Source organism: Marmota flaviventris, chromosome 5 (genome assembly GCF_047511675.1).
Source record: "Marmota flaviventris isolate mMarFla1 chromosome 5, mMarFla1.hap1, whole genome shotgun sequence".
Lineage (NCBI taxonomy): Eukaryota > Metazoa > Chordata > Mammalia > Rodentia > Sciuridae > Marmota > Marmota flaviventris.
The window spans coordinates 20,227,618-20,248,460 of NC_092502.1; positions in this window are offsets into that span (position 1 = coordinate 20,227,618).

The window sequence follows — 20,843 nt, forward strand, 5'->3', positions numbered from 1 at the left end:
CTTGGAGCTAAATGGAGTAGATCAACACTGTTGACAATACCTAGATTTAAACATCTTCAGAAGGATCTCTCTTCATTTGCCTTTCTAGAAAGTCTCCAGGGAATTACTACTCACATTCATTTGTCAGAGTGGGTCACATCCCTTGCATCAAAGTGTACTGGGCCACCAGGATTGGCTTAGACGAAGCATTAGTCTCTTGCTAGGGTTAGGAATGGAGCCCAAATCCCCTAAAGCACATGGTTACATAGAGAAAAGTGAATATCTGAATAAAATTTAAGTCTAGAAATGAAAAAAAAAAGATGAATGTTGTGAAAGCAAACAATAGAATGTGCTAGAAGGCGATGCTGTGTAAATCTTGGCCTATATGGGTACCCCCCAAGTCCTAAGACCTCCTAACTCCATCTCTGATGAAAAAAGTAAGCACTCAGCCTTGGCTAACCTCCCCTCAAGCCATGGGTAAAATTAAAGAAATACTTAGAAATGCTTTTGACTCTGGAAATAAAACCCAAGGCATTATCATTATACCATATGCAGACTGTTTCTCCAATTTGCATAATTATAAACTCTCCCTCAAAGAGTAAACATTGATTGCTGCCAACTTAAAAAAAAAAAAAACAACTACAAAGCAGTATTAAATATGCATTGCTAATTTGACTTTCTGATTTGTCTAAGAGCTTCACAAAGACATGCACAACTCCACGGATATTGAGTACTTAATAAAACCTTCCACCTGTCTGAAGTCAACAGGAAAAGAAAAGCTAAATACCAGTTTTTTAGCTAAAGAGTGAGTCGATGCTGGAAAATTACCTGTGGGAGTTCATTCTATTAAATGACTCTGATTTATTCTTCTATGCATTGACTGCCACCGTTCAAGCAATGGCTTTGTTCAGCCAAAGGAAGGTAATATTTCCTCAGGATGTCTCCATTCAGTTTTAAAAGTCTCCTGTGAACTGGACATATATTTAGACAATTATAGGAAGTGATTCAATTGATGCAGGAAGACTTTCCTGCCCCAGAAGTCTATCTCATTGATTTGCTTCAATAACCACAATAATTCTGGATTGGGCTTTGAAGTTCCTTGCTATAGTGTAAATATGCTACCTGGACAATATTCTCAATATGATAGTTCACCAGTTAGTACCCAAAATGCCTAAAATACAGAATATAGATGTACATAGAAGAAGACTGGAGTTGTATTACAAATCACATTTAAAATATATGTGTATGATAATGAATACATGTGATAGGTATATCTGTATTCATACATATCTATATGCCATGTTACGTAAGGGTGCTCCTTTTATACAAGCTATTTTATAGCCTGCTTTTTAAGTTCGACAACACATTCTTGCAATCTGTGTATGCACGTGTATTATGTATGTCTATCTTTTTATGGTTGATTAGTACTGCTTTTTGGGAATTAATGGTCATTTATCTATTCACCTATTATCTGCCATTTCTGCTTATATTTTTACTATTTTAAAGTAAACCAAAGCATTCTTCTGCACAGAGATTTTTTCTCCACACATATGGCTTTCTTCTGGAAGGTTAATCACTATCAGTGTGGGGTCACTCAATTGGGTCTAGGGCTGGAACAATGAGGTGCCTGAGGACTACCAGAATATGGCCTCTGAGTCTTCTGGACATGAGGGCTCAGGTTCCTACAGAAAAGTCTAAATGTCAGGAGCAGGAAAATGAGGACAAAGTGCACCAATAATAATAAGAGATTTGCTGATATGACAGGCAACCGACCTGTCTTTGTGTTTACTAAATAATGTCTCTCTACCCTTTGTCGAGACTCTGCAGACTCACTGTGGGCAGAAATGAGCTCTGTTTTCTGTGGTGATTATTGCTCACCAATGTACAGTGAGTGCCTAGCATATTTATATTACCACGTATATGTATTTTTTGGCAACCACCTGTATGGGTGGAATCTTCCAGTAAAAGTTATGACCATACAAATACACATGTGGATGTCCCCCTTTTCCTGTTGCCAAAATGGTTCACCCTCTGTCTGCACTTTTTTTATTCACTTTATTATTTCTTGGAGATGGTGTTCCTTTAGTATGTTTAACTTATCATTATTTTCAATGGCCACATAATGTTCTACAGTATGAATGCATCAAGTTTATATAACCAGTGTCCTATAGATGGATACTTAGGTTGATTCTGATTGTTTGCTTTTATAAATAATGCTGTGATAAATATATCCCTTAAAGAATTGCTTTTGGAAAGCACTGGACTTTCACCGTTGGTATCAATGGCTTTTTTTCTGATATCGTAAGAACCACGAAGTCATTGCTAGGGCCAGATTGGGGGAGTGGCATTGAAGAGCAGGAACATTTGATCCCCCGTTGTACTTCTCCAATGTAATTCTTCTACAGTGATTCCCTTGTTCCAGTCCTGGGTGCCTTAGCTGATCAAGTCCCAGAAAGCAACTAAGAGAGCACTGTGGCTTTTCTGGAAGACTAGAGACTTCCATCTTTGGACTTCTCAATACAATTGTGGGAGATGCATGTAAGACTGCTCCCATGGGCCAGCTGCCAGGCTTCATCCAGAGTGGCACAGATGTCCCTGAACAGTGGCAGCATGATGTGGCAGGAGAGCACCAGCTGCAGGTCAGCATGATTGACTCATGTGGGTGTTTCCCCAAATCAAGACACTGTCACCAGGAAATGGGGGAGTAAACACTGGAATGGCACAAACCATACACTCTTTGGATGTTGACCCTTAGTCACCATTGCTCATGTGGCTTTGACATTTGTGGCCTCTCTAGTCGTCTTTCCTCATAGGCACTAAATGCTTTGAACTTTCCCCAGGTTTGTGGTTGGCCACTACATATTGGGACATGAGGTCTCAGTCAGGCACCTGCCTTTATTTCTTTAATCTCCATCTTGTGAGATCACACAGAGTTCTCTAGATGTGGCAATCCACCCTCTTGCCTTCTGGCTAGCTGGATGTGGGCATGATTAACAGCTGCAAAGCTGGAATGCCTTCTGAAGACACATAGTATTCTGGGCCAAAAACACACACACTGAAACCTCAGCCTGAGTTCTGACTGGGTGAGGTTTTCAAATGCAGGCATATTGTTATAAGAGTGGAGTTGACTAGGCAGACTAAATCTTCCCCTCATTTCTGGTGTTGTGGGGGTGGGGGGAGGAACCAAAGCCTGTATATAACAACACAAGTGGCAATGGGCTACCTTTGAGTTCCTGTTTTGCCCCAGAGTCTGTATGAGGTGTAGAGCATGGTGATTAAGCATAAGGAACCAGTCTAACAGGGTTGGGACTCCATCTCCACCCCTCAGTAGCCATGTTGCCCTGGCACGTGTCCCAACCTCTCTGAATGTCAATTAGAACATCTGCAAGACCACGGTAACAGCACCTACCTGGTAGAGCTATTGAAAGGATCAAATGATGTAGGCCATAGAAAGTACTTAGCCAGGGCCTGGCACAGAGCAAGCGCACCGAGCTAGCTGACAAGTAGTATAGCTCTCCCTGCAGGATCGTTTCTCCCTGTTTCCTAAGTGTGCAGAATCAGAATCAGAGAAGATAAATAACTTGCCCAAGACCAAAAGTAGCCGGAGTGGGATTCAAACTTAGGACCATCTGCCTCATTAATTGTTCAGATATTTATTGTTATTCTCATAAGCACTGGGGATAGGGAAACAAATGACCAAGACACACTCCTGCCCCCTCCTCCCCCGGAGCTCACAGCCTGAGGAGAGGCCAGGAGTTTCCCTGACATATCTATTCATTCATTCTCTTTGTAAAGCTTTCCAGAGCCCTTATTGGAAATGCCTCTGGAGATTCTTGACGATAACTGCAGTAACTGATATTTATTTGGTACTGTTAAGTGCTCATCTACTCTCCCCAGCAGTCCTGTAAGGCAGGTACAAGTATCATCCCCATTTTACAGATTAAGTAACTAAGGCTTGAAAAGGACAAAACACCTTGTTAAGCTCACAGATAGAATGTGGTGGAGCTGGGATATGAAATGGGAGCAGACTGGCATGCTGTAGTATGCTATTTAAAGGATTCAGGGTGACTTGTGACTATCTCTGAGGCAGACTTCATAGAATCACATATAAGCTCTGTCCTATATTTGATCCCCAAGCTCCTGCTGTTTTACCCTCAGATCTAAAAATACTCCAATCAGTACCAGGAAGCAGGACTTATACTAAGTGCTCCTTAATTGCATTTTTAAAGACCCCTGTATCAAGCTCAGCTAGGCCCACCAGGGGCCACTGCCCACCCACATGGGATCGTGGTCATGGAGTTTGCCTGGGCCAGGTGCAGATAGGCATGACCTGGGCAGACAGAACGAGGGAGTCTGGCTGGCCGACACCGCCATGGCCTGGTGACTTCTGCAGAGCCACCACAAATCACAGGAGTCAAACAGACTTCAGTTCTGCCTCCCTGAATTCTAAGATGCATCTGAATCTCTCCAGGTGCCTGGTGGGTCCAGGGAGCCACCGTGATTTTTCCCTACTCACTGGCTTTATTCATGGCTCACAGTTACTGCCAGTGGGAGCGTGGGGGCTGCGTAGCCCCAAGACACTGAGAGATTGTTGACTAGGAGTGAAAACAAGGCAGAGAAGAGAGGTTCCCTGCAGGAAACAAAGCAGACTCGCCCTTCACAGACAAAGGCAGAGGCCACCGGGAGCCTGAGCTTAGGTCTACATTGCTTGCAAGACAGAACACCTAGCAGAAAGCAGAGGCTAGATTTGTATTCTGGTTCCCAATCTGAAATTGAGAAATCTAATGCATAGAATCCTTCTCAGATCAACTCCACGCCTGCCTCCCCGGCTAGACAATCACCTCAGGAAGACACACAGAAGGTCCTAGGACTGTGCTACAGAGGAGCAAGTTAATAGAGTCATACGGGTCTCCTTGAAGCCTCACAGCACCAAGGGAGGGGACATGGGACATTTTAAACTCATTTTACACATGTACAAATTCTGAATATCCAGACAGGCTACTAGATCTGCCCAAAGTCATGCAGCAATCTGATGGAAGGAAGACAAATAAATCTCTGATACCTCTGCCCTCGCACACACTTAGACTTTAGCTGCTACTTCGGGGGAAATGTGATCATGCGTGGAGGGTGCTGGCCTGGCCAGAGCAACCTCAGAAGCACTCAGTCCTCAGTGGCTGCCATTCCATTGCTGAGTCTTCCAGTCGCTCTTCCTGCATGGCAAAGCTGGACACCAATGTCACTTATTTTGTATGTGCACCTGCGGGGATTATATTGGTGAAGTTTGTGTTGAGCCACGTCCTCAATTAGCGCCCTTAGGAAAGCCTGCTGCACTGTCCCTACCTATAGAGGGAAAGAGTAAATCGGGAATCTATACATGAATAACAACAAGAAGAAATATCTATGATAATTCCACCAAAGGTCAGTTTTTATAATGGCGGATGGCCCAACAGCCTTCAGAGTCACCATTCTAGCTTTTTGTAAAGTAGCTGTGGTGCTGTTCATGGAAACACTGGGCTTTTACCTAGACAGATTTTGCAATTGTGCATCAGAGGGGCTTAGTCTGCATGGAAAAAGAATGTTTTCCTGTCCTGTGACCACCTGCTAATACAGATCGTGTCCCAAACCACTCTCACCTGAAACTTGACACTACATTGCTAAAGAGTGAACTGTAGAAGGGTGGTCAAGGGTCAGCTGGAATTAGGTTTGAGACCTAGATCTGCCATATTGTGATGCCTAAAAAAATATTAACCACTTCCAAGACTAATTCTTCAACTGTAAGATGGAGCTGCTAACATATCTAACAAATAGCTCTCTTAACAAATAGTATTTAATTGAATCAAAGAGCATCCCCATTCATATTAGGAGCAATAGTAGTATCATTTTAATATAACTGAAAGGAATCCTCACCCAGAGATTCCCACACTGGCTGAACATCAGCATCACATGGAATACTTTCTAAAATTATATATGGCTGGGCCCCACACCTGTTAACTGTGCAGCCTGATTTAATATCCTCAGCATCCTAGACTTCCTTTCCTTTGATAAGCATATATAAAAATCTATCTAGGGCTCAAATGGAGTGCTTCCATTAGCCAAGACTACAAATGTTTTTCAAAATCCCTGAGTCTAGAGACCAAGCTTCAGTACTTTTTAGAGATTCTCAGACAATTATTTTTCTTTTTTGTGCCGGTACTGGGGATTAAACACAGGGGCACCCAACTACTGAGCCACATCCCCAGCCCTTTTTTGTATTTTATTTAGAGACAGGGTCTTACTGAGTTTCTTAGTGCCTCACCATTGCTTGAGGCTGGCTTTGAACTCATAATCCTCCTGTCTCAGCCTCCTGAGCCACTGGGATTACACTATGCCTGGCCTCAGACAATTCATAAGCAGTCAGATGAATATCAGTACTTAGGGTCATTTTGGAGAGCCACTGAACTGAGCCCTAAAGAGGCTAAGCAACTCTCAGGTCATAGGACAATAACACTCAACAGCAAATGGTAATAAGAATGACAAATACAAACTCCCTCTTTCTGATTTCCAAGGTAATAACCTTCTCACCAAGTCAGCACAACAAAAACTAAGAGAACAGGCAAGTTTTTGTTGTTGTCTTAGGTGGACCAGATGACCATAGTCTTCCAAGTGTTTCAGTAGTTTAAATCCATCAATAGATTTCTACCTGAGGCCTTACCTGTGGATTTCAGTTTGAATGACAGACCCAGTGATATTATGGGATCTCAGCGTTTCAAAGTATTGCTGACTTTCCCTAGGCAAGGCTGGCTTTTTAGGACCTGAGATTATAGCCCAGGTATCACAGCTACATCCCATGGATACCACCTCTAGTTAGCTTCCTGAATCATAATAGTGCCCAGAAGGGAATGAGCAGATCAGAAGAACAAATCTGGCACATAAATCCGTAAGGAATAGGACACATTGCAGGCATAATCTGAAGATGGTATTTAGAAGAGCTTGTAGAGAGAAGGGAGCCCTCATACACACTGTTAGTTAATTAATACAGCCATTATGGAAAACTGCATGGAGTTTCCTCAAAAAAACAAAACAAGAACAACAAAAAGATACTATACAGCAGTTCTACCTCTGGGTATTTGTCTGAAAGATCTAAAATCAGCTTGTCAAAGAGCTATCTGAACCCCATACACCACTGTTCACAGTAGCCAAGGTACTGAATTCACATGGTATCTACCAACAGATGAGTGAATAAGAAAAATGTGGTACATACATATGCAATGGAATGCTATTCAGCCTTTTTTATTAAATTATTTATTCTATTTGTTATACATGATGGCAGAATTCAATTCATTTCATATTATACATATATAACACAATTTTTCAAGTCACTGATGGTACACAAAGTATTTTCACCCCTTTTGTGTCTTCATACATGTACTTAGGGTAATGATGTCTAACTCATTCCACCATCATTCCTACCCCTTTTCCACCTCCCTTCCCTTCCCTTCATCCTATCTAAAGTTCCTCCATTCCTCCCATGCTCCCTGCCATCACCATTGTGAGTCAGCATCCTCATATCCAAGAAAACATTTGGCCTTTGGTTTTTTGGGATTGGCTTGCTTCACATGGCATTATATTCTCCAACTTCATCCATTTACCTGCAAATGCCATGATTTTATTCTCTCTTAATGCTGAGTAATGTTCCATTGTGTATATATTCCAAAGTTTCCCTAGCCATTCATCTACTGAAAGGCATCAAGGTTGGTTCCATAATTTAGCTATTGTGAATTGTTCTGGAATAAATATTGACATGGCTGTATCCCTGTAGTACCCTGTTTTTAAGTCCTTTGGGTATAAACCAAGGAGTGGGATAGCTGGATCAAATGGTGGTTTCACTCTCAGATTTCCAAGGAATCTCCATACTGCTTTCCAGATTGGCTACACCAATTTGCAGTCCCACCAGCAATGTATGAGTGTGCATTTTCCCCACATCCTTGCCAACACTTATTATTATTTGTATTCTTGATTGCTGCCATTATGACTAGAGTGAGATGAAATCTTAGAGTAGTTTCTATTTCCATTTCTCTAATTGCTAGAGATATTGAACATTTTTTCGTATGTTCGTTGATTGATTGTATATCCTCTTAGAAATGTCTGTTCAGTTCCTTGGTCCATTTATTGATTGGATTATTTGGATTTTTTTGGGGGGGGTATTAAGGTTTTTGAGTGCTTTATATATCCTAGAATTTAGTGCTTTTTCTGATGTGCTTGTGGTAAAGATCTGCTCCCGTTCTGTAGACTCTCTATTCACCTCATTGTTTCTTTTGTCGAGAAAAAGCTTTTTAGTTTGAATCCATCCCATTTATTGATTCTTGGTTTTCATTCTTGTGCTATAGGAGTCTTATTAAGAAAATTGGGTCCTAGTTTGACATGATATAGTTTGGGGCCTACTTTTTCTTCTACTAGGTGCAAGGTCTCTGGTTTAATTTCTAGGTACTTGATACACGTTGAGTTGAGTTTTGTGCGTGATGAGAGATAGAGGTTTATTTTCATTTTGTTACATGTGGATTTCCAGTTTTCACAGCACCATTTGTTGAAGAGGCTAGCTTTTCTCCAATGTATGTTTTTGGAGCCTTTGGCTAATAGAAGATTAACTGTAGTTGTGTGGGTTAGATTCTGTCTTCTATTCTGTACCATTAGTCTACAGGTCTATTTTGGGTGCCAATACCATGCTGTTTTTGTTACTATTGCTCTGTAATATAGTTTTATATCTGGAGTAATGCCACCAGCTTCACTCTTCTTGCTAAGGATTGCTTTGGCTATTCTGGGTCTCTTATTTTTCCAAATGAATTTCATGATTGCTATTTCTATTTCTATGAGGAATGTCATTGGGATTTTGATTCGGATTGCACTGAATCTGTATAGTGCTTTTGGTAGTATGATCATTTTGACAATATTAATTCTGCCTATCCAAGAACAAGGTAGATCTTTCTATCTTCTAAAGTCTTCTTTTATTTCTTTCTTTAGTGTTCTGTAGTTTTCATTTCACCTCTTTTGTTAAATTTATTCCCATGTATTTTTTTAGGCTATTGTAAATGGGGTGGTTTTCCTAGTTTCTCTTTCAGCAGATTTATCACTGATATACAGAAATGCCTTTGATTTATGGATATTGATTTTATATCCTGCTACTTTGCTGAATTTATTTATTAGTTCTAGGAGATTTCTGGTAGAATGTTTTGGGTCTTCTAAGTATAGAATCATATCATCTGCAAATAGTGCTAATTTGAGTTATTTTCCTATCCATACCCTTTAATTTCTTTCATCTGTCTAATTGCTCTGGCTAGAGTTTTAAGAACTATGTTAAATAGAAGTGGTGACAGAGGGCATCTCTGTCTTGTTCCAGTTTTTACAGGGAATGTCTTCATTTTTTCTCCATTTAGAATGATGTTGGCCTGAGGCTTAGCATAGATAGCCTTTAGAATGTTGAGATATGTTCCTGATATCCCTAGTTTTTCTAGCATTTTGAACATGAAGGGATGCTACACTTTTTCAATTGCTTTCTCAGCATCTATTGAGATGATCATATGAATTTTATCTTTGAGTCTATTGATGTGATGAATTACAATGATTTCCATATGTTGAACCAACCTTGAATTCCTGGGACGAACCCTAAACTTGATCAGTATGCACTATCTTTTGGACATATTTTTGTATTATATTTGCCATATTTTTATTGAGAATTTTTGCATCTTGGTCTGAAGTTTTCTTTGATCTGACTTTGTCTGGTTTTGGAATAAGGGTGATATTGGCCTCATAGAATGTTTTTGGAAGTGTTCCCTTTTTTTCTATTTTATGAAATAGTTTGAGAAGTATTTGTGTTAGTTCTTCTTTAAAGGTCTTGTAGAACTCAGTTGTGTATCCATCTGGTCCTGGGCTTTTCTTTGTTGGTAGCCTTCTGATGACATCCTCTATTTCCTTGCTTGAAATTGATCTGTTTAAATTGTGTATATCATCCTGATTTAGTATAGGCATCTCATATGCCTCTAGAAATTTTCCAATGCCTTCAGTATTTTCTATTTTATTAGAGTACAGGTTTTCAAAATAATTTCTAATTATCTTCTGTATTTCTGTAGTGTCCGTCATAATATTTCCTTTTTCATCACAGATGTTAGTATTTGAGTTTTCTCTCTCCTTCTCTTCATTAGCATGGCTAATGGTTTATCAATTGAGTCTGTGTTTTCTTTGTTTAGCTTTTGTTTGGTAGATCTATCTAGTGGTGAAAGACGCGTGTTAAAGTCACCCAGAATTATTGTGTTATGATCTATTTGACTCTTGAACTTAAAGAGTTTGATTGATGAACATAGATGCTCCATTGTTTGGGACATATATATTTATAACTGTTATGTCTTGTTGATGTATGATTCCATTAAGCCGTATGAAATGAACATCTTTATCTTTTTTGATTAATTTTGCTTGAAGTCCACTTTATTTTACATGAGTATGGAACTCCCTGCTTGCTTACATAGGCTATGTGAATGTATATTTTATCCCAGCCTTTCAACTTCAGTCTGTGCATGTCTTTTCCTATGAGTATCTTGAAGGCAGCATATTGTTGGGTCGTTTTTTAATCCAGTCTATCAGTCTGTCTGATTGGTGAGTTTAAGCCATTAACATTTAGGTTTATTATTGAGATATGATTTGTATTACTGGTCATTTTTATTCATTTTTGGTATTAGCTTGACTTGGTTTCTCCTTCGGTTGACTTTTATTTTATTGTAGTTCTTCCCTTTGCAGATTTTCAAATTTGTTTTTCATTTATTCCTCATGAACTATTTTGCCAAGAAATGTTCTGTAATGTAGGCTTTTTTTGCTGTAAATTCTTTTAGTTTTTGTTTATCGTGGAAAGTCTTTATTTCACCATCAAATTTGAACCTTAATTTTGCTTGATATAAAATTCTTGGTTGGCATCCATTATCTTTTAAAGCTTGGTATACATTGTTCCAGGATCTCCTAGCTTTGAAAGTTTGGGTTGAAAAATCTGCTGAGGTCCGAATTAGTCTTCCCTTATAGGTTATCTGATTTTTCTCTCTTGTGGATTTTAAAATTCTACCTTATTCTGTATGCTGGGCATTTTTATTATAATGTGTCTTGGTAGATCTGTTGTAATTTTGTACATTTGGTGCCCTACAGGTCTCTTATATTTGATTTTCCAATTCATTTTTCATGTTTGGGAAATTTTCTGATATTATTTCATTGAAGAAATTGTGCATTCCTTTGGTTTGAATCTCTGAAACTTCCTCTATCCCAATAAATCTTAAAGTTGGTCTTTTGATAGTATCCCATAATTCTTGGATACTGTTCTGTTCGTGGTTTCTTACCATCTTCACTGTGATGTCAACTTTATTTTCAAGATTGTATATTTTGTCTTCATTGTCTGAGGTTCTGTCTTCCAAGTGGTCTAGTCTGTTGGTGATGCTATCTATTGAGTTTTTTAATTAGCTTATTGTTTCTTTCACTTCAAGGATTTCTGTTTGTTTTTTTCTCAGTATCTCTCTTTCTTTCTTAAAGTAATCTCTTGCAACTTATATTTGTTCTCTTATCTTTTTGTTGGTGTGATTGATAGTTGCTTGGATTTGTTCTCTTATCTCTTTGTTGGAGTGATTAATTTTTGCCTGTGTGTACTCACTTAGGTCATTCTTTAATTCCCAAATCATTTTAGTTATGTATATTCTGAACTCCTTCTCTGACATTTCACCTACTGCACTATCTATGGATTCTATTGTTGTAGTATCTTGGTTTGTTTGGGGCACTCTCCTCCCTTGTTTTTTCATGATGTCTATGTGTCTTTCTCTCTTGCACTGCAGATCTGAGGTATTGCAGCTTCTGCCCTATGGGGGACTGGCTGAGATGTTTATGAGGTAGGATATGAGAATATGGAGGTATTATATTATATGACTAGTGAGAGGGTAATCATAAGAAGTTGGCTGTAAGTAGGAGAAACAAGAGATAGGCAACTCCATGCAAGACTCCCTGTTACTACACCTCTGGTGTAGCCAGGCCACAGGGACCTTGGTGACATCTTACCAAGTCCTTGTTGTCTCTTAATAGAAGTGGCGATGGTGGTGGCAGCCTCAAGCCTATATGTATCTTGATGTTGGGCTGTGGAGCCACAACTTTGGTGAATAAGGGACCCCAGTGTATGGTGGCTCTCTCCCAGAACTCCAGGCCACGGTGGTGCGGGATGGGCAGGTGAGCTGTGCCTTGCTCTTCAGCCTTTTAAATCAGATGGTTTTGTCCTGTGTGACAACATGGATGGAAAGTGTGATGCCATGTGAAATAAGTTATGCTCAGAAAGAGGAAACCTCATGTTCTCACAATGTGGAAGGCAAAATAATCAAACCCCAAAGAGGGAGAGAGAAGAATGGTGGTCATATAGGCTGGGATGGTGGGGGATGGGGAGATGATAGTGAGGGGGTACCAAGCCCCAATTAGATAGGAGGAATAGAACTTTTTACTTTGAGATATATCGCAAGATGAATACTGTTACTAACAACATATTGTACCTTTTAAAATCACCAAGAGTAAATTTCAAATGCTCTTACCACAAAAATTATAATATCTGAGGTGATGGATATGTTAATCTGATTTAATTATTGTGCATGTATTCAGAGATCATGGCAGCACTTTGTAACTCATAAACATAGAAAAATATGACTTGTCATTTCACCAATAGAGTAAGAGGAGCTACCTTTCCCTGGGAGGCAACAGTTCCAGGAAATGTGTTGCATGTTGAGATAAGACTCAGCAGTTCTAGAAGAACAAAGCCTGCATTTATTCTGGCTTTTTAATTAGTATTTTTGCTCATCAACGTTGAAAAGAGAAGTAGACATAACCTTGAAAAGGGGAATGCCTGTCTGTGGGGAGCATAAAGGCATATGAAAAAGTCAAATGGAAGAATCCTGCATTTACCAAAGGGAAAAGTTTGTTTTTAATAAGTGCCTCACTGTGGGAACAGAATTTTTGTGGCCATCAGTGTTCCTCTATATTCTAGTTTCCTCAGGATTCATAAGTGTCCACTCTTAGGTCACGAGGACAAAATGATTTAATGTATATAAAACACTTAGCAAAATGAACACATCATGATTATTCAGTGAATGTTAGCTATTATGATAATTGCAGTAGACTGTGGATTTGGTTTTTATCAACAGTAAAATTTACAATTTAAGAGTAAAAAAATATGATTCAGTTGAGTGAATTTATAGATAATAAAACTAATTATATGATTATTGCTATATTTAGGGTTTTGGATATTAATTTTTTATTACTATGAAATGACCAGAAATCACAACTTAAAACCTATTTATTATGTCACACTTCCTATGGGTCAGAAGATCAGGTGGGGTATGGCTGGTTCTCTGCTCAGAGTCTTTTAGGACTATAATCAAGGTGTCCAGGGGAGTATGTCCTTTTCTGGTGACTTCAGGGAAGAACTCTCCTTAAAACCTATTCAGATTGTTGGCCAAGTTTGGTTCCTTGCATTTATAGCTTGCAGGGTCCCCATTCCTTGCTAATTGTCAGAGCTGGTATTATTCTTAACTCCCAGAGGTCATGTGGCTCTGTCTACCCATCCACTGAAAAGCCAGCAATAGAATATGTTTCTCGGGCTTCAAATTTCTGTTGCCAAGAAGAGCTCTTGAGGGGTCTCTCTGGATTAGCCAGTCTCATTCAGGTTAATCTCTCTATCTTAAGGTTAACTCTGTTGGGACCTTAAATATGCACCAAACCCCTTACTAGCAATACTTAGAATAGTATTCTTTGAGTGAATGAGAGAAGGTATGTGTAAGACAGGGGTCAGGAATCTTGAGAATCATCTCAGAATTCTTCCAGTACAGACTCATTCTCTCATGTACTCTGGCTTAGATTAAAGCAAGATGGGACATAGAGCTAATTGACAGCATGTGACCTATAGTTAATAATATTGTATACTGGAAATTTTCTAAGATTTATAACACACAACTATTGAGATGATGGATATGTTCATTTTCTGGGTTTTAGTAAGCATTTCTCTCTATGAATACACAAAAAAAAAATCATGTATATACTTTAACCATGCAAAATAAAAATAAAGGTACATGTATCTTAACAAAACAAGATATCAAAGTAAAATAAGTGACTTTATGGGCACATTATAAAATAATACCTTAAAGATTATTCTCATTTTTTAATAATCATGCCCCACATGTGGGACACACCAGACCCTTGGCCTCCACTTAGAAATGGGGGTTAAAGATGCTAATGATACTGTATTATTAAACAGTATTCACAAATAATTCCAAACACTCCTCAGTATTGGCTACAGGTCGCTTAACTTTTTAATGTCTACTTCATTACCTGTAAAAAAGAAGAGATGGAATGTTTACCTCATAGGGATGATTTGAGAGAAAAAAGATTTGTTGTTGTTGTTCTGGGAATTGAGCCCAAGGGCCCTTTACCACTGAGCTCGTCCCCAGCCCCTTTTATTTTTTGTGTTAAGACGGGGTCTCACTAAGTTGCTGAGACTGACCTCAAACTTGTGACCCTCCTGCCTCAGCCTCCGGAATCCCTGGGATGACAGGCATGTACCACTGTACATAACGAGGATGTTTCGCATCAGTGCTGGTGCTGATAAACATCTGCTGTTTCTTCAAAGCTTACTATTAGACCCACTGTGGGCACTTCTGAGAGCACTGTGGGCTAACTGAAGGTGCATGACTCAGAAGTGAAGCCAGAGCTACGATTCCATCCCAGTTCTGTCCCCTTCAATGAACGTATTAACCCCTCAGTGCCTCAGTAACTTTGGAGAGTGGGGACACAGAGGATAGGTGACAACCTAAGTGTGGACCTTGTGTATGGTGTCTGCACCGCATATGGTGTGTCAATCCCAGCTCTTTCTAAACTTGGGACACCCAAGTAACACTTTAAGTTTTTCCAAACTGCAAACCATCTACTCTGCAGTTTGCTTGACATTCTTTAAATCAATTTTTTTTTCTTACCCATGACATGGCTTTGATGTGCTTCTTCCATTTTTTCCCTAAGATCATGTTGAAATAAATGCTTGGTTATTAAAATAAAACTATAATGACCAAAATTACCATCTGTACCATAAGCAAGGAAAAGCTCCAGTGAGAAGACAGGAGACCCCTTGAAATTGGTAAAGAGTCTGCTTTAGGGCCTCTGATGAAATGAATTGAGCTACCACATTTTAAATAATTTGGGGTTTTGAGAGAGTGCCTTGGAATTAAATTCATTTGATTTTTGAAATAAGTCTTAGGAACAGGGGGAAAAAAATGTGCTCCGTTAAAACAAAATGAAAATGTCAGGGTCAGGCCTCATATTCAGACAGCTCAGACAGTCCTAATTTCAAGGTCAATGTCGCTGTTTGTTTGTTGTTGTTTTTTTAACCCAACAAAATATAGGTACAATGAAGAAGCAGGGAGGTTGGAAGAATGGGGTGAGCGAATGAAGACAGAAAGACTGAGGAATAGGGAGGAAAACAGGAGTCCCTAGAGACGGAGAAAGAATCTACATTAGGAAAGAGGGCGAAGGAGGATATGGTAAACTCAAGTGAGTCTAAACTTTCATTATCACCCTGTTCTTGGGCTTCTGTGAGCTTTAAAATGCAGTTACCTCCCATCCGTCCACTTTGTATGTCATTTAGGGGATTGACAACTCTTCACCAATTCCGTTCTCTCAAATTTTTAGAACTCAGTAACCAGGTGACACAGCTGCCCCCTCAGTCAGAAGTATGAACCGTACAGCACAGTGGTCATCAGCACAATATGGCTCTGCCATCTGAAGGAGCAAGCTGGGGTCCTCAGCTCCAAGTCTCTTCCCTGGATCTAAAACATAGCAAGACTAATTGCATTATGATACCAAAGTGCAAATGATGTCGAACAAGAAAATGAGACGGTTTCTTTTTGACTTTCCACAGCTTGCTAAGTGGTTCTCAGGAGGTGGATTTCTTGCAGCCATTTGCTTCTACAATGAGAATTAAATTTCCTAGCTTTGCCATCCCCTGTCCCAAGAAGCATGGCAGTACTGCCTGCTCAGTACCTAGGGAAGAGCACTTTCATTCTATATTTTAATTAGGCCCTGACATCTGGTGTGGACTGTGAGTGCTTATTTGCACACCTGCAGGCTATTGGCTGTAAAGGAGCCCAGCCTATGGGAAGATTACGCGCCCAGATGGAGACTGCAGTCGTTTAATTTAATAGAGCAATTGTGTGGGCCTTGTCGAATGTGCCGCAGTTGTGAAATGTGGGCCTCGTCTCAATTCCAGGTACTCCGCACTGTTCCTTATGTAACACGCATTTCACCTCCTCTGTCAATCTTCATAACAAATACAGTCAGTCAGAACAGAAACTTGGCAACAGAGCAATCTTTGAAATCTTTCACAGGAAAGGGAAGAGAGGGCCCTGGGAAGGAGCTGGATTTATAAAGATAATGAAATTTGCCAAGGATTTGAGTGATCGTCTTGCCTCTGAATGTTAAACAAATGAGCTGTGTGTGGCTCCAACCTCATCTAATGAGACTGTGCCTTCCAGCATGCAGGAGGTGCACATCTGGCACAAGAGGGAGGGGAGTCAGGCAGAGTGGGCATGTGCCACCCTCTTCAAGACGTGTGGAAAGACCCCTGCTTCCCCAAGCCTGGAGTGCTAATCAAGTCTTCTGTCTTTGGGAGTCTCACCTCTTATATCTGCTGTATTGACCACTATGTCCCCAATACCTCTCATGGTGTCTGACATAGATTATATGCTCAGTAAGCATTTATGGAATGAAAGAACAAATAGGAGGACAGAAGAAGTATTGCCAGACCACTGAGCCCCATTTGCTTCCTGAATGAGTCCTTCTGGATGGTCTCTTTGGGCCTACTCTGGGTCACTTGCTGGCAAATTCTAGCTGTCAATGTGTTCACTGGTTATAGAACTAAGTTTTTCTTAGTTGGCTTAATCTTGCTTCCTAATTATCTCTTGCATGCCTTTGGGAAGGCAGCTGCTTACATTTCACCTGAGGATCAAGGCCCTTGTAACATAATAGCCTATGATAAAAAAAATAATAATAATAATACCTAAAGTTGTAGTATTAATGAAATGTTGAGAGGACAAGGAATTCTTTATGGCCCAGGAATGTGAGACAGATTTTGCTTTAGACCTCAGGGTGTGGGTCATCAGCATAATTGCGGGAAGTCTCCCAGAAAAGAGGAATGTAAACGTAAGATAGTTAACTCGGATTATGGATGTTCCTGGTTTACACTGCTAGTTTCACCATTATCCAACCATATGGAATTTAGGTGAATAGCATCATCTGTCTAAACCTTAATTTTCTCCTTAAAAAAATGGGAATAATCACTGGGCACAGCGACACACACCTGTAATCCCAGCTGCTCAAGAGACTGAGGCAGGAAGATTACAAGTTCAAAGCCAGCCTCAGCAAAAAGCAAGGGACTATGCAACTCAGCAAGACCCTATCTCTAAATAAAATGTAAAACAAGGCTGGGGATGGGGCTCAGTGGTTGAGTGCCCCTGGGTTCAATCCTCAGTAACAAAAAAAAAAAAAAAAAAAGGAATAATTATGATGATTCCACATACCTTCCACAAATAATTTAAAAAGGCAATATATATTATAATTAACATATTGAGATAAAATATGTTTATCTATATTTATAAAATGTGTACCTTCTGGTGCATACTAGAAGGCAGTAGGTAATAATATACAATTTAGAATGGAGGGGGGTCTGCAAAAGGTTGGGCATCACAAATGTAAAACCCAACTGTATAAGGTAATAAAGGGTACCAAGCTTGCTTTTGTCTATTCATATTGGAAGAACAGCAGCTTTCCTCTGTGATTACCATATTCACAAAGGTCAAGCCATGTCCACAGACACCAGCATAGCAGGAATCCAAGATAAAATTGTTTTGTTGGGAAGTCAAGGATTATGTGATGTTATCAAGGTTCTAATATTTTGAGGATAAGAATCAATCAGGGTTTTCCTGAGGATGTGCCCCCGACTCCTCTAGTGGAATCAAAGTGTCAAGTTTTGCTTCTGCTGATGCAAGGATTAGGATTCACTTCATTGCCTCAGATATTTAATTACACATTGAGAACTCTGGAGTCAGGCAGACTTGGGTTCAAATTCTAGAATTACCCTAAGGTGGTACTGTGAGGGCAGAGAAGCTGCTTCACCTCTCTAAAACAGCCTCTTCATTTATTAAACGGGGTGAATTGACCTCTCTTGTTTTCCCCTTATGGGTTAACACATAGGTAAGGATTGAGCACAGTGAACGACATATTGGAATGGAGGCAGAGACAGCTCATTTTATTGCATTGGGCAAAGCAAGACTTCTTTAGGCTGCCCAAGTGCCTCAGGGAAAATGAAAACTTAAAGGTGAGAATATTGCCCAGGTGACTCTGGGAGCCTGGATCTTCTCCACTAAGACTGGAAAATCCCCTGCGACTGAGCAGGGGCAGGTGTCAAACTCCAGCTGCCTTCTACCAAGACCTGGGTGGATGTGCTTGGATGAAATAGTACCATAGTTACCCTTGAGGCAAACTGCAGAAAAATAAGAAAAATGAAGGCAATGTCATACATGGGTCAGAAAGTTAAATTTAATTCATTCCAGGGCTTTTATTTATTCTAAGATCATGTGCTGCTGAATGTTTTAGCTAAAACCATCGAGAGTGAAAATATCTTGTTGAATTGGGTTTTGCTATTTTACATGACTTTTATTGGAAAAAGCAAAAACTTGACAGTCATAGATCAGCATCCAAAATGTCTTTGGAAATTTTTACACCACCAGATAATGCAAATGCCTGGGGATCTTGGTCCAAAAAGCAGAATTTCCTTGTTTTGTTGTCTGGGGATTAAGAGCAAGCACAGTAGTTTTTATCCCTGGATATTGTATATTTATTTGAGCATTTCTTGAAAGCAAGGTCTTGGGGAAAAGGATTCTAGCCTGCTTGGTTACTGATTATTTCAAGCGGCATGTACATACTTTAAAACCAGTCACATCTCCCTTCACTGAAATACCAAGGCAGCAGCTGTTAAGTGTTCATAAAGTGCCTTTTAATACTTACTAAGTTGATGTGTCACTTTATGTTTTGAGGGTAGCAAGGTGCTCAGACTGCCTCATTTGCCTAGAATAGGAGTTGAAATTGATCACTCAGTTGATGAAAGAATCTGGAAGCCATACTCTAAAACCACAGGCACTTTCCTCTGTGACCTGAAGATACAACTCTGAGAACATGGTAGGGTGCTAGACAGGGCCCTGGGCCCTCTGAATGTGGCTAAGACCCTGGCTCTGTGGTAGAAGTATTCGTGGTGATGGAAGGACTCTGGCATTCCTGTTCATAAGCTCATCCTGGAGTAGAGCCAGATCAAAAATGAGAGATGAGTTACTACAGTCAAACAGAAACAAAATTTAAGGAAATAGATACAATATTCAGATTTCCTCTCCAGGGAAAGATATTTCTAAAAATGTTAGTGATTGGTGAAGAGGCAGTGTGAAGAATGAGAATGAAGTATTTGCATTGAGGAAATGTAAAGAGGTCATTGGAGGAGCATAGACACATGAGTATTTCTTTGTGTCAGTGTACATATTGACTATTCTTAAAAATTGTTTTAATTGTCTATAAAACATAAGTTCTGATACCTGGCATATTAATCAGTTTTCCATCACTGTGACAAAATACCTGAGATATTTGGCTTAAAAGAAGAAAAGGTTCATTTGAACTCATGGTTCAGTCCATGCTTGCTGAGCCCTGTTGCTTTTGGGTCTGTAGCAAGATAGTACATTATGGTAGGAATGTATGGCAAAAGAAGCTCCTCACCTCATGGAGGGTGGAAAACAAAGAGAGAAGGAAGAAGAAGAACCAGGGTCCCAATATCACCTTCGAGGGCATGCTACCAATGACTAAATTCTCTTCCACTAGGCTCCACCTCCTAAAGTTCCACCACCTTCAAGAGCACCACAGGCTGATGACCAAGCCTTTAACACACAGGTCTTTGGGGGACAATCAAGATCCAAACTATTGCATTTGGAAAGATTAGATTTAGAAGACCTCAAATATTCACCCTGCCTTACTAAGCTCAGTAAAACACATGGACAAACTATGATCTTTTTTTTTTTAAGAAGGAAAAATATGGCAGATTTTTTTTTCTTTTTGTACACTCAATGAAAGATAATTATGGATACATCGTTCATAGGTGACAGAGCTGTTCTCTTAGTGTGTTAGAGCCTTGAGAATTTACCTGTGTTTACTTATCAATACAACTTAAGACTGAGGTGTTGTGCAAATTCTATCCTTCCAAAAATTACCATGTAAGTTGATACACTAGATAGATACCAGGCAAAGCTGTCCTGATCATGAAGGGTACAAAATACTTAATGATGGCTGTGCCTAGATCTCTATTCAAAGTCCAGTAATAAGGCAAACTCAGAGAAAATAATTAGAGCTTATGAGGACTCTTTGAGGAGTCCAATCTTCTTTTAAAGATTTTTGAATTATAATGATTTTTATGATCCAAAAGGAAATCTAATGATCCTATGATAATTTATTATGGATTGGGTAGTTGCTTTGATGCTTACATTGGCATTAGGCTGGAATCCTCAGAGGTCCAAATCTAGCTAATCATCCTACCATTTTATGGTTCCGCAAGAAAATGGCAAATGTATAATGGCAGAAAAGAGATGGAAAGTGCTACAGAACTGATGGCTTGGAAGGCGCACAGATCTGGTGTGGATTTTAGGTTGTATCACAGCACTAAGACCTCAATTGGTCATCTTACACACATGTCACATGCGGGCAGTCTCTGTGTCTCTGTCTTCCCTCGTTTAAATCTTGACCCCAGTATTCCA